The sequence below is a fragment of the Antechinus flavipes genome, chromosome 3 (genome assembly GCF_016432865.1).
Source record: "Antechinus flavipes isolate AdamAnt ecotype Samford, QLD, Australia chromosome 3, AdamAnt_v2, whole genome shotgun sequence".
NCBI lineage: Eukaryota > Metazoa > Chordata > Mammalia > Dasyuromorphia > Dasyuridae > Antechinus > Antechinus flavipes.
In genome coordinates this window covers 326,800,508-326,815,337 of record NC_067400.1, presented here as the reverse complement: position 1 = coordinate 326,815,337, position 14,830 = coordinate 326,800,508, and the positions used below count along the sequence as shown (strand labels likewise).

At 35.7% G+C, this 14,830-nt stretch overlaps 1 pseudogene; it reads right to left on the bottom strand.

Annotated features, from left to right (window-relative positions):
* Positions 1–14,314, bottom strand: part of LOC127557205 (SWI/SNF-related matrix-associated actin-dependent regulator of chromatin subfamily D member 2-like) — a 187,775-nt pseudogene extending 173,461 nt beyond the window's left edge.
* Between the last annotated feature and the right edge of the window lie 516 nt (positions 14,315–14,830).

Here is a 14,830-nt window from a genome sequence, read left to right as displayed (position 1 = left end):
AATGACCAGCAGGATGAATACAGAGAGGACTGGCGAGACTTACATGAACTGATGCTAAGTGAAATGAGCAGAACCAGGAGATCATTATACACTTCGACAACGATATTGTATGAGGACATATTTTGATGGAAGTGGATTTCTTTGACAAAGAGACCTGAGTTTCAATTGATAAATGACGGACAGAAGCAGCTACACCCAAAGAAAGAACACTGGGAAACGAATGTGAACTATCTGCATTTTTGTTTTTCTTCCCGGGTTATTTATACCTTCTGAATCCAATTCTCCCTGTGCAACAAGAGAACTGTTCGGTTCTGCAAACATATATTGTATCTAGGATATACTGCAACATATCCAACATATATAGGACTGCTTGCCATCTAGGGGAGGGGGTGGAGGGAGGGAGGGGAAAAATCGGAACAGAAATGAGTGCAAGGGATAATGTTGTAAAAAAAATTACCCTGACATGGATTCTGTCAATATAAAGTAATTATTAAATAAAAATTAAAAAGAAAAAATAAAAGAAAAGAAAAAAAAGAAAAAAAAGAAGATATCAACATATATACATATATTTATAACATATAATATCTAATCTGTACATATAAAATGGTCTAGCCAATACCAGGGATCCCTACCAGTAGATATCATTTAATTTCCCCATTGTTTGATATTATTATCTCAAGATATCAAGAGTATCTCAATCACTTCTCTCCTCTGCCTTCCCAATGGGTAGTTTCAATGTGCATGTCTCTCAGCTACTTCCAAGGGGGTGGGTTTATGCTTACACCACTAACAACTCCTATTTATGAAGTCTCTGGATATCTGTCTCACTGATTCACCTCTCCCAAAATCATTCATTTATAAAGAATTTGATTAAATGAAATATAAGTAGAATGACAAAAAGGGAAGGATTATTGGCATTCAGCACAGAAGTGAACCAAACCTTGCATTTTCCCCTACACCTTCTACTATATCTGCTTATATTTATGTCTTTGTGTATCACATAGAGATGGATTGAGTCAATTGATGACCCTTTCATTTGCATAACACAATTTGGGCCTATTGATGGTCTTTATTCCTTTTTGTCTTTTGAGTATGGATAATTGAACTGATTTCTTTTGAATTTTTATGACTTCACAAGGTAGTGTTCTATGATTCAATACAATTGGTATGATGTCATCTACAAAGAGAAGTATTTTGAGAATCTTTTCATCACCAGGAAATTTTGTGTGGGTTCAGTTTAGGACATCCACCATGATACCATCCAACAAGTAAGGTGAGTATATATCTTCCGTTCATTTATACTAGTACAAGAAAAATATCCATATTTTTCTTTGGTGAAAAGGCAGTGTGGGAAAGTAATAATTTTGCCTATTGTAGCTCTTTCACCTCAGTGCTGAAAGTTGCAATATTTCCATTTGTTCATCAGTTACTTTGGTTAAAAATAAAACATTAATTATCTGCAAGCCAACCTTCTAGTGGTGTCTTTCACAGTTTTATGGAGTTTCTTGTACTAAGAGACATATAGATTATCCTGAGCTCCATACTCAATGCCTTTTTAGATAAATAGAGCCTGCCAAACTTGTACTATACTGTCATTCCCTTCAAGAACCCATGGTCCCTTCTACAAAATAATGAGGGAATAGAAAAAGAGGAAGGAAAAAATTAGAAAAATAGAAAAAAGGAAAGGAAGAAGAGGAGGGAGGAGGAGGAGGAAGGAGAAGAAGAGAAAAAGTAGAGGAAAAGGAGGAGAAGGGAGAAGGAGGTAGAGGGAGGGAAAGGAGGAGGGATAAGGGAAAAGAAGGAGGAGGAGGTGGGGAGGGAAGAAAAGGAAGACAAGGGAAGAGGAGGAAAAGGAGAAGGGAGCAGGAGGAAAAGGAAGAGGGAAGAAGAGGAGAGAGGAAGAGGGGGAGGAGGAAGAGAAAGAAGAAGGTGGAGGAGGAGGAAGAAGGAAGAGACAGGAGGAAAAGCAAGAAGGCAGGAGTGGGCAAGGAGGAAGAAGGAGGAAGAAAAAGAGGAGAGAGGAGAAGAGGAAGAAGGAGGAGGAGAAAGAGGAGGAAGGAGGAAAAAAAGGAGGAAGAAGGAGGAGAAGAAAGAGGAAGAAGGAGGAGGAAAGAAAAAAGAGAAAGAGAAGAAACAAAAATGAGAATGGGAATAACTGTGTGGAGCATTGGAGATGAGACGAACAGTATGAATAGGGAGCAGTGTAATGCCATCATCATAATAGATCAGTGATCTAATTGCATCATGTGTTGTCTCTTCACATATTTTCTGGCCACATGCGTTTCCTATGTGTCTGTACCTTTCCACCCATGTGCTTTGAACACAAATGTGTACAGCCCCATTCCTTTTCATGCAATACCTCTTCATTCATTCAAGGATCATATGTATTCTGCTGATATTTTATGAATTTGTTGGAGAATGGTAAGAAATGATCAATTGCTGTTTTTATTGTAAAATACTTAAATGCTTTTCCTAATAACTAATTGAACTGTATGACTGACTATTAAAAACAAATATATTAATAAGGGCTCATGTTCTGTGAATTTGAATGGATCATGACACCATAGAATACTATGAACCTGGATTAGCTTTTTCTATTGTATAAGAAGCATGTGTAAAAGTGCATGCTAAGGGGAAAAAACTGTAATGGAATGCAAAAAAAAAAACAAACAAAAACACTTAAAAATAGAATATGAGGAGAGTAGATCAAAGATGGCAGAGAATCAAGAAGTACATCAAATTCTATCCTGCTCATCTCCACTGCCCAAAAAAACCCTCATTTTCTCTAAGTAGATTTAAAAATATACCAGACTGAATCTTGATGGGGAAATCTAGGAAAAAGGCACAGTGAGTAATTCTCTTTTCCCCTAGTCCAAGTCAACATAGGAAGAAAGAAAAAGAAGTCTACAGATATTGGGAACAAGTTCTGGTATGGAGAGAGAGGCTGTGTGCCAGGAAAAAAAGAAATCTGAGATCTAATACAGAGGTGCCTTAACTTATATAAGGTGCAGGAATAGGTCTACACTGGCAGCCTGTTATCTCACTGTTTAGTTATAGTTAACAGATCCAAGATGGACTGAGGAGAGGACCTCTGTCTAGGGGCAAAATTCCTTAAGAAGCAGTCACAGACCCTGAGTTTTGACCCAAACACAACAAATTCAGAAGGAAGCTTAAGCAACAGTGTGTCTCAGAAGAACATAGAAAACTCTCAGTTCCAGCTTTTATCCTTGACTGAAATCTGGAATGGAATAACCAGAATAGGAATTCCAGACCAAAGGGAAGCCTACAATTCTGTCACTCTGAGACAGTAGAGATTTCCAGCTCATTGATAATGACTGAGTCCATACTGTTGTTCAAACCCAACCAAATTAGGAAATTGCAGAGCTTTTCTCTGGTAGGGGTGAAAGAAGCCATGATTATGCTTAACCTAGAATTAAATCTCTTCAGAAGAACTAGATGGTTGCAAGCCCTTTGCTTGAGCCATCTTTGAGAAATTCAACAGAATATACAAGATTTTACATGCCAAGGAAGTAGCAATAGGACCAGCCTAGGCATCCTCTCCAGAATTAGCTCAGAACCTGGCTTAATATAAAGACATAAGTAAAAAAGTAAGTTTGAAAAAATGAACAAATAAAAAAAAAGAGTTCAACCATAAAAGGCTATTTATGGTAACAGTGACACTCAAAGATACAAACTCAGAAAAGAAAATGATTCCCAAGCATTTTAAAGGGAAGCCTCAAAGAAAAAGATAGCACATCTAAAAATCCAATTATAATTCTTAAGGACACAGAGGAAGAATTTTAAAATGATATTATAAGTTAAATAAGAGCACTAAAAAATGCAAAAGAAATAAGAGCTATTAAAGAAAGAATTGGAAAATAAGTTAACAACTTGGTACAAAAAATACAAAACCCTGCTAAAGCAACAAACTCCCTGAAAATTAGAATGGATTAACTTGGTCTATTCTAAAAATTAGTCCATGAGAAAACAAAAAAATTAGAATAAGGTTAAAACCGAAACGATAGAAGAAAATGTCAAGTATGTAATATAAAAAGCAACTTACCTTAAAAAAAGAAATAATTATCAAATACCTCAAATCTATAACCACAAAAAGCCTAAACATCATATTTTTAAAATTTATAAAAGTACCCAGACATCTTAGAAACAGAAGGAAAAGCAGAATTACAATACTCCAGTCACTTTTTGCAAGAAAAGTCCCAAATGACAACTACCAAGAACAATCTAACCAGATTCCAAGTCAAAGAAAACATACTGCCAAAAAAAAAAATGAATTTAAGTAGTGAGGTACCACAGTCAGGATTGCATATGTTTTTTAAAAAGCAGCCATAGGATAAAAAAACCAAAAATCTTGAAATGTAATATTCCAAAAAGGAAAGAATATGGTCTGACTTACCCAGGAAAATAGAGTATAACCCTATAGGAGAAAAATAAATTTTAATTAAACAGAAGACTTCCAAGAATTTCTGATTAAAATAAAACAAAAACCAGAACTATGGACAAAATTTTGAAGTTCAAACACAGGAGTGAAGAGAAACATAAAAATGTGAACATGAGTGAACAATCCTAAGGGATTACATAAACATGAACTGCTTACATTCTAGTATGAGAAGACACTGCATATGATTCCTCTGAATTCTGCATTATTAGGGATCATACAGGAGTCTAATTAGACAAAAAAGTACTTTTATTATGTTTTAGGATCTTAAAAAAAGAATAGAAAAGAGGGAAAAAAGGAATACACTGGTAGAGAAGGGGTTAACGGTGAAGAATATATACACATAATTTTGTACAGAAATAATTTCACCTAATAGGGAAATAGATGGGAAAGGGGATGGTAAAAGAATAAATACTTACATAGTTCCTACTATAAGCAGGCTAAGATAGTTTGTTTTACAAATTTGATCTCACAAAACTACGTGAAGTTATTGTACTATTATCATCCCTTTGATCCTCACAAAAACTAAGTGAGGTTATTGTGCTATTAATTATCTCCATTTTACAATTAAGGAAATGGAAGCAAATAGAGGATAAGTGACTTCACCAACGTCACATAGCTATCTGAAGGCCATATCTGAAGTCATATCTGAATATAGATCTTACTGATTCTGGATCCTGTGTTCTATCCATAGCATCATTTACTGTCACTATGGGTTGCTGAGGAGAAGGAATGAAGTGAAAAGGGGGAATTAAAAGGAGGAATTAAATTAATCCTAAGAAAAGTAAACAGTAAGAGCATACAAAAATCTTTACAACTCTTTGAGATGACAAAGGAACTATCAGTTGGGGAACGAATGAACAAGTTACGATATATAAATGTGATAGAATGCTATGATGCTTTAAGAAATTATATAAGTATGTTTTCAAAGAGAAACTTATGAAGACTTATGAACTGATTCAAAGTGAAAAGAACAAGGAGAATGATTTATACAATGACAATAATATTATAAAGACAAATAATGTTGATTTAGAAATTTTGATCAATATAATAGCTAACTAAGATTCCAGAGGATCAATGATGAAATATGCTGGCTACTTCCTTATATAGAGGGAAGGGCTCAGAGTACAGAATTATACATATATGTATATGTGTGTGTATGTATATAAAATCTCTATAGTATTCACTCAAGTATGTGAATGATATGGCCACAGGGAAATTTGTTTTGTTTTTTACTTGACTATAAACATTTGTTTTAAAGATTTGAGTTGAGGGGAAGGGATTAGGCAAGAGAATAGGTAGATTTTTGGTGATTAAATATACAATTTAATTAAAAATAGAAAGTGAGATAAGTAATAAGGATTTAAAACCAAGGAGCAAACAATCTCACTGCCTTTCTACCAAATCTGCTTCTTCCTATTCTCCACTTCTGAGAATGTGTGGGTTCACTCTTCACAATTTCCTATAACGCTTGAGTGGCACAGTCCTGGAAGCTGAGAAATTGCAAAGACGTATTAATGTTTGGCCCAGTGCATTGTGCTATCCACACTTGGGACAGTGTTGTCTCTTGGTTGGGACTTACTGACACCTCAGTGTCTAAGAGTTCTCATTCTGACTCCTGGTCCAGGCACATTGAAATATGAGAGTCCAGTGGCTGCTGTTTCTTATATAAGGGTGAATTCCCAATCCCAAAGTGCTGCTGCTTCAAATGAAAAACCCACACTGCTATAGTGAAGGGAAGCTAAGGAGTGAAACCTAACACAGGGAAAACCATCTCTCAGTGTAGGTGGTTTGTCCTCCTCCCTCTCCATTTCTATTTCTCTTTGTCTCTTCAGCTTCCTCTCACACTTCTCATATACCCTTTTATTGTAAGGAATCATGTATTTTTCTTTCCCAAACTCTTGTGCACTTTAAATCTCATCCCCTAATTACCTGCCAATGCCACAAAGAGACCCTTTACACACAGAGTTGTGTTGGATAAGCTCCCTCTTCAATTTTTTTTTCCTTAGAGTACTTTTTGCCCATAATGTAACATGTCTCTTGCCATTCTATTCAGGACCCAACATTTTTTAGGTATCTCTAAACTGTAAAATGTCAACCTATTTTTATATGGTTCAGAAAGAGAACTTTTTGATTCTCATGAGTACTTCTAGGCAATAGGCACCTACTTCTCTTGTCTTCAACAACCTCAGTCACAAGAAGGGGAAAATGAAAAGAATGGCTCTAAGTCAGTAAAAATGTGAATTTTAATGTATGCTTAAGGAGATGCAATATGACTTTCAAAGCATGTGCAACAGCTGAGAACTGTGAATGTTTTCAGGTTGAGGTCATGCCCTGTCTGCTTTAATGAATAGATTAGACTCATTTGTAATTAGCAGCATCCATTTCCATGCTAACAATTAATCTGTGATTGTCCTTAGAGACAGTTTGTTCCAATAAGTGGGTTAGCCATGCCTCTCTATAATCTTGCTCACATTCCATTTGTTCAGCAAGGCCTTTCTTCACAAGTATAGAAAAAAATAAAATTATGCTCAGTTCTGTTTGAATTATAGTATCATTGACCTTAAAATAGCAACATTTAAATGAATAAACTTTGTCTGGATTTTTGCTTCTCATAAGCTGTTGATATTCTTCCCAATGATGATTCTAGGATTTCATTTTCACTAGGATTGAGTGTGTTTTGAGGCCTTGTTCATTACTCTTCCTAAATGGGGACCTCTAGTATACTTAACTTCTCTACTCATACAGATGCCTCCTACTACTTAGTTGGGAAAGGTCCAAGACAGATTTTAGTTCCACAGAAATAAAAATCTAGAATCCTGGAATGTCACAAATAGAAAGGATCTTAGAAATCATCTGTTCTAGTCCCTTCATTTTACTTAAATAGGGTCAATTCATTCTTGTAAAATATATATTTTTATTAACACTTTTTGCTTTTTATATTACCTAGATTTCTCTTCATAACTGCTCCTTCCTTTCTGAATAATCATTTCTTAAAACAAAACAAAAAAAAAACTATTTTAAAAGGAAATAAAAAGAGAAAAAAATATATAAATAAGAATGATCAATCCATCAAAAATGTGATTTAATATGTAATGTTCCATGCCTATATGCCTGAATGCTACAAATAGGTGATTGGGATATGATATCTTTTCATATTTTTCTTTGGGATCAGAATTTGAATTTGAGCTCAGGACATACTGATTCCAGATTCACTGTGGAATATTATTCCTCAACGTATTGTAGAAAAGATATATCATTTCCTGATTGTTTTCAGGATAATATTCAAGATTCAGATTGGCTATAAATTCCATGGGTATAAATATGCTATGATTTTTTTTGTAACTGTTTAGAATATGTTTACTTTCACCCAGGGAAACAATACCATACAGTTACAAAGACAGAAGCAGTGTCATTTTTTTGTATTCTTCAAAATGCCTTGCAAATAGGACTCTTAATAGATATTTGTGGTATGACCAAATGACCTCAGTCTACTTCATTGAAAGTTCAAGACATTGCTTTCCCCCAAGATGGACCAATCTTTTGAATAATAACATACTGAATGTGATTTAACTATGACTTATCTTTGTCAGTTCAGACTAATTTTTTAAGGGGTGTGTGCATATGTGGTTTGTTTGTTTTATGGTCTTCATCTGTGATTTGATTGGTGTGGAGATCTTTGAATATGAAATGTCTTCTATTGATGAGACTTGGCAGGCCATCTGTAATTTGTGGGCACCAAGGGTTTTAGTGCCTGAGCTGAATATAGTAAGAAATAACATTGGAACTTCTTTTTTCCATGGCATTTATGTTTGAATTTCTTTGTATTTATTTATTTATTTCCCTCTAAATTTATTTATTTATTTTAATATACATTGCTTTATAAGTCATTTTTGGAGAGAAAAATCAGAACAAGAGAGAAAAATCATTGGAGAGAAAAAAAAAACAGAAGAAAGAATTGAACATGGCATGTGTTGATTTACATTCAATCTCCATAGTTCTTTTTTCTGGATGCAGATGGTGGTTTTTATCCAAAGTTTATTGGGATTGCCTTGGATAACTGAACCACTGGGAAGAATCAAGTCTTTCATATCTTGCTGTTATTGTACACAAGGTATTCCTGGTTCTGCTTGTTTCACTCAGCATCAGTTCATGTAAATCTTCCCAGGCCTTTTTTAAAATCAGCTTGCTCATCATTTTTTAGAACAATAATATTCCATTACCTTCATGTACCACAACTTGTTCAGCCATTCCCCATCTGATGGGCATCTACTCCTTTTCCAATTCTTTGTTACCACTAAAAGAGCTGCTACAAACATTTTTGCATATGTGGGTCCTTTCCCCTCCTTTATGATTTCCTTGGGATATAGACCCAGTAATGGCACTGTTGAGTTAAAGGGTATACACAGTTTTATAGCCCTTTGGGCATAGTTCCAAATTGCTGTCCAAAATGGTTGGATCATTTCACAACTGCACCAACAATGCATTAGTTATGCATGGATTTCTTTATTAAAATCTACTTCTTTCTTTCTCTTCATAAGTATTATTTATCTTGTTTTTCAATATCTCAATCTCTCTATTTAATGCTTACATCTCTTTGGAATTCTATGGTTCTAATTCCCTAATTTTGTCTCATATCTTCAAGATAGCAACTTTCACAGCCTTTAAAAGTGTTTACCAAACCTATGCTTCAAACTATATCTTAGCTGGGTAATGACCTTCATCCTGTTGGTCACAAATCTCTCCCTTGTGAAAAAGTGTTTGCATAAATCTTTCATGATTGCCCTAACACTATAAAGTATTTGAGAAGCCATCTGGCTTCTGACCTCATTCTAAGACCCTAACAGTAGAGTTGATCAGATATTCTGAATTCTGTTTATGACACCATGATGATGAAGACTTTCTTTTGAAGACAGAAAGGGTGAGAAAGAATTCAGTGAAAAGAGGAAGGGAAAGATTAGATCTTGTCCAATAAAAGTCACTGGATTAGATTTAGTAACTATTAGCTCAACCCCATTTTTGGTGAGTCAGGAGAAAACATTTCATTATGAAATAAAATAATTTTAGTTGAAGCAGCATGGCACAATGAAAAGACATATGGTATAGAGTGATACAACTTGGGTTCAACTCCAGTTTCTACCTCTTAGAACCTTTGTGAACTTGAGGAAGTTACTTCACTTCTCTGTGATTCAGCTTTCTCATCTATAAAATGAAAGGGTTTTGACGCAGAGATTCTATGGATTTCAAGTTATATCTTGCAAGGAGATCAAAGATAGATAAAAAGTTCTCAGAATATTCATATTAACAATAGACTTTTGTGGTGCCAAGGAAATGTGAATAAGATGCCCATGGATTGGAGAATGGTTAATCAAATTCTGGCACATGGATGAAATGGAACAGAGAAGCACAGGAAGGAATATGAATGAATGTTGAACAAAGTAAGCCGAGCCATAACTCAAACAATGGACATGATCATTGCATCATTGGGAATAGAAGAAACAAACAAAATTGAGAACTGTATATTCATAATGACTGCACTTGTTTGTAAACAAGAAATGAAAAAAAAAAAAAACTCCCTTTTCTCCTTTGTAGAAGTTGAACACTACAAGCATGTAACTGCACACACACACACACACACACACACACACACTCACACAACTTCTGTTGATGTATTCCATAGTTTTGTAATAGTGCTTCTTTCTCTTTTAGAAAAAAAATTTTTTGTGATGAGAGAGAATTATTTGGATGTTGTGTGGAAGGGGAAGGAGGTATGCATATCTTTAATGATTCATTCTAAAATTATCCCAAGATTTGAAGTCAAGCTTAATGGTCTAGAATTTGAATATTATTCTCTTCTTCCTCTTTTGGAAAATTGGGACAACACTGGATTTTCTCCAGTCATGTATTGCTTTTCTTATTTTTGAGGATCTTTTAAATATCCCTTCAATTACTTAATAATCATATCTATTATCTTTTTTAGGTCCCAAGTATGTTGTTCATGTAAACCAGATAATTTGAGTTTATCAAAGGCAGTTAGATGCTCCCTTGGTGTCTCCTTACTGGCCTTGAATATCAACTCCCCATTAATTATTTTTGTCCTGTCTTTGCCAGTGCAAAAGTCATTCCCCTTGGCATAGGGAACAGAATAAGATTGGAACTGAGCACTTTGCTTTCTCTTTGCTGTTGGTTTTCCCATCTACCCCAAGTAAAGCCCACATTCCTTCTTTGATCTTTTCTTGAAACACAGAAAAAAAACAAACAAAAATACAAACAACACAACCATTTGTTGTCATTAGCTTTCCACACCAGTCTCAGCTCAGTCTGAGCTTTAACATCCTTGTCACAGTTTTGCAGAAAAGAACTGTTTCCAGAGACACATTCTGTTACCAGCTTGCTTCCATCTTCTAGATGTTATCCTTGTTAAATTTTGTTTCAGAAGATTCATGCCTTTCTTTTGAGTCCTTTGAAATCTTCTTTCCCAAATTCTAGGATGCACTTTGGATTTTGCCTGAATTTTCTCTGCTTCTCTATCACAAATTGTCTTGGAGTAAGATTTTGCTTATTCTAAGTATAATAGCATTCTATTCACTATCCCACTTATCTACTTCTAATAAGGGAGTCAATAATTTCTGTGAGTAAAGCTGGCTTATAACTGGTCTATTGGAAGACCAAACCCTCCCAAAATAACTTGTGGTTTACTGGTTAGATTTCTTTCTTAAGGACCAGACCTTAAATCAAAACCAATCTGATTATAATTGACGACCAAACTCCATTTGATTGTTTGGATCCTGATTGATTCAGATTGAATGTAAATAGCAATCATTTTTGCTTAGGTCAGAAACTCTGAGGGTCTTTTCCTCTCAGATTCATCCATTCATTTATTCATTAGATTTTTTTTAACTAGATGAAAGGGGAGATTCTTTGTCTCAATTGCTGCCTAGCCTTAATCACTTATTGGGTGTTGCCTCAGTCAAACTGATTGAAGATTGAAGACTTTAGCTTAAAAAGACCAAGGTCTTCCTTTGCATCCAGGGCCATCTCTATTCATCTTGATATATATCTGGCCACTCTACTCAGATGGCTCTGAAGGGAAAGTGAGGCAGGTGACTTTGCACAACCCTCCCTCTCTTAAATCCAATGCAATTGCATGTCTTATTATCACCTCTCTCATGGTCCTTTTTGAGAATGAAGGACAAATAAAAACAATAACAACCCATCTATGTTTGCACATTCTTTTCAATTTGTCAGTGCTCTTCTATAAGTTTTTGACAGTGAGTTCTACCTAATATGTTAGAGGTTCTCCTTGCTTTCTTTTTATATCAAAAGATTCCTGAGGGACACAAGTTGTCTGTTAAGTATATCTCTCCCTGGTTACATGACCATTTATTCTCTTTTGAAGTATTTTTATTTGTTTGTTTCTTTTTTTCCTCTTCTTTGTCTTTGTCCTAAGTGACAACTCTCTGGGGTGGGTTGGGAAGAGAAAAAAACAGTAGGAAATAGTGGAGATGTAAAAACAAATGATATCAATGGCATTTATTCAATTTAAAAAAATTGTGAGTGAGGATGAGCAATCAGGAGCAGAGGGAAAGAAAAACCAGGCTATGGTATCATTCTTCATCTTAAACAGTGTGGTCTAATCTTACAGTTCAAGCTTCCTGCTCTTTAAGAGCACTGGGAAACATTTGAGTTTTATGCTGTCTATCCCACTCAATACTAATTAGAAGCAGTAATAACAATTACACTGATGTGAACTATCATTTTCACACCCTCTCTTCTTTCATCCAAATTAAGGGTTTAATTGTCTAATGAGAGTGCTTTGTAAGATACTCAAAAGGAGGGAGAAAAGAAAAACAGTGGAAAGGGTTATGTGCAAGCTAAGAAAACGGCCTGAGAATAGAGTGAGGTGACTAATTCCCAAATTCCCTCAAACTCATTTCTTTTTCAGTAATGTAGAGTTGACATCATCTTCTTCATGATGATAATCTAGTTCTCCCAGAAAGACTCTTTCCTGCTCCATTTCCCCAATTTTCACTTTTTTTTCTGGCTGGATTATAATTTGTCAGATATCATTTTCATGCTTTTCCCCCCTTTATTTACTCTTCTTTTCTCCTTCACTTCCACCTCCCTCATCACCACTTTTTCTTTCCCATCTGATACCACTTTTCTTTTACCGTTTTTTCTTCATCCTTCCTATTTAAAGTAATTTTATCACTTCTTAGGTTGATTATACATTCTCTTTTAATTGTCTTTTTTTTTTTTTGAAGCTAAACTTGAGATCTCATTGGTATAGGGAACTCCCACTAAAGGATCATCTATTATTAAGTTACATATTTAAAGTCTTAAAGTGTTGCCTGGGGACACAGAGAAATTAAGTGATTTTCTTGTATCACAGAGCCAGAATGGGGGAAAAAAGGAAGGAAACAATATTTATTAAGGACCCACTATGTATGTACCTTGTGTCTTTCAGGAACTTTTGATAACAAGAGAAAGCAAGGAAAGCCTCTAATATATTGGGTATGATTCACTGTCAAAAATTTATAGGAGAGCATTGACAAGAGTTACACAGGATATGCAGGCATAAATGGATTGAGAATTCCTTTGTTAGAGGCAAATAAGTGGGATATTTGAAATCACAACACTCTGGGGAGGTCAGTGCTATTATTCTCCCATTGTACAGTTGAGGAAGCTGAAGCAAACAAAGATAGAGTGACTGGACCAAGGTTATATAACTGTACTGAGGCTATATTTGAATTCGGGTCTTCCTGACTTCAGGCATGTTCTATCAACTATACCACTTAGTTGCCTCTATTTTTTAAAATAATGTGTGTATGTTCATATTTTCTTTCACACATATTTTTGTTACCTTCCTGCCATACTTCTGGCCATGCAATAAATGGCTAAGTGGTAGATTGATTCATTTGACATCTGTGTAGTTAGTCTTTAAAGAAATAAAGAGATTCCCTAACCAAATACTGATTCCCCCTTCTGTGTCCAGAGTCACTTGGCAAGGCTACCTAGAATAATGGAATTTAAGCACTCAGATGCCCTTTTCATGGTACTGAATCTAGAAGGAAGGGATAGCTCTGTGATCCAGTCAGAGCACAGGATGATAGTGCTGTGAGGTGTTGCTGACAAAGATTGCCAAAGTATCAAAGAATCCTGAAAAGGACCCTAAAAATAATCTTCTTAAATTACTTTGTTTTACAGAGAAGAAAATCGAGTGTCATTCAGATGATGAGCTTTGTGTGGGATCACATGGCTAGTGAGTGATTGAGTTAATATTAGAACACAAATTTTCTGACTTTTAATCCACGTTTTTGTTTTTGTTTATGTTTGTTTTTTTCCACAGCACCATTTACTGATGAGCAGATCCGTTTTGTGACCTGCATGTGATGAACTCTTCCTTGAACCATCTGTGGCCACTCAGTTAACAAGCATTCATTAAATGTTTACTGTGATCCAGGCACTGTGCTAAGCACTGGGTATTAAAAGAAAGATAAAAAAAAAACAGTCTTTGCTCTCAAAGGGCTTATGATCTAGTGAAGAACTTGTGACTTAGGATGTCCTTTAAACTATGTGTTCTTGCCCACCCACTGCCTGAATTCTTTTCTTAAGCCTGCCCTTCAGAAGCTGACTAGCAAATCCTGGTATTGGTCATCTTCCAAGCAGATTTAGATGAGAAAAGCTATCCTGCTTTCCTTCCTATGAATTAACAGCTGTTCTGGCCCACCAGGAGGGAGAGCTCACCCTGTCATTTGAGTGTGGGTAAAAGTGAGGTGGCAATGATTTTTTGCCGGCAAAAGAAGATGTCTTCGGTATTCTATCCAAAGGACTCACCCAAATCTTCCCTGACAACATGGCGTGCAGAAAGCTGTCACTGAAGTCTGCTGCCTTGGCAGCCTGCGGCTCAACAGTTCATAGATAGACAAGGAGCCAGGGAAACAGATCAAGAAAGGCAGCTCAACTACAGGAAGACTCACAGAGATATTGGCATTAGGGAGCATCAAATCCTAGACCAAGCTAAGAGTCTCCATGAGATACCTCATCAGAGAAGATAAGCACTTGTGCCATCCAAGAAAACCACCCTTGGTGGAGCAGGTGGTAGAAGAGAACTACCGGCCAAAGGCACCAGGGTGTGAATTTGAGGCCCCTCAGAAGTTCCTGGAGCTCCTTCTTGGTGACATTCAGAAAGCTGATTTCCTCTCAGAGCCCTGGAAACATTTCTTGGAAGACTCTTGTAGCTGCCTTTACATTTAACTAATGTGGAACTGAGGAATGTTTAAGTTTAATGTCCCTTTAACTTTGCTGAAAGTTGTTTGGATGCAGATTATAGATTCACTGTCCTGGTGTCATGAAGTCATAATATCACAGAAC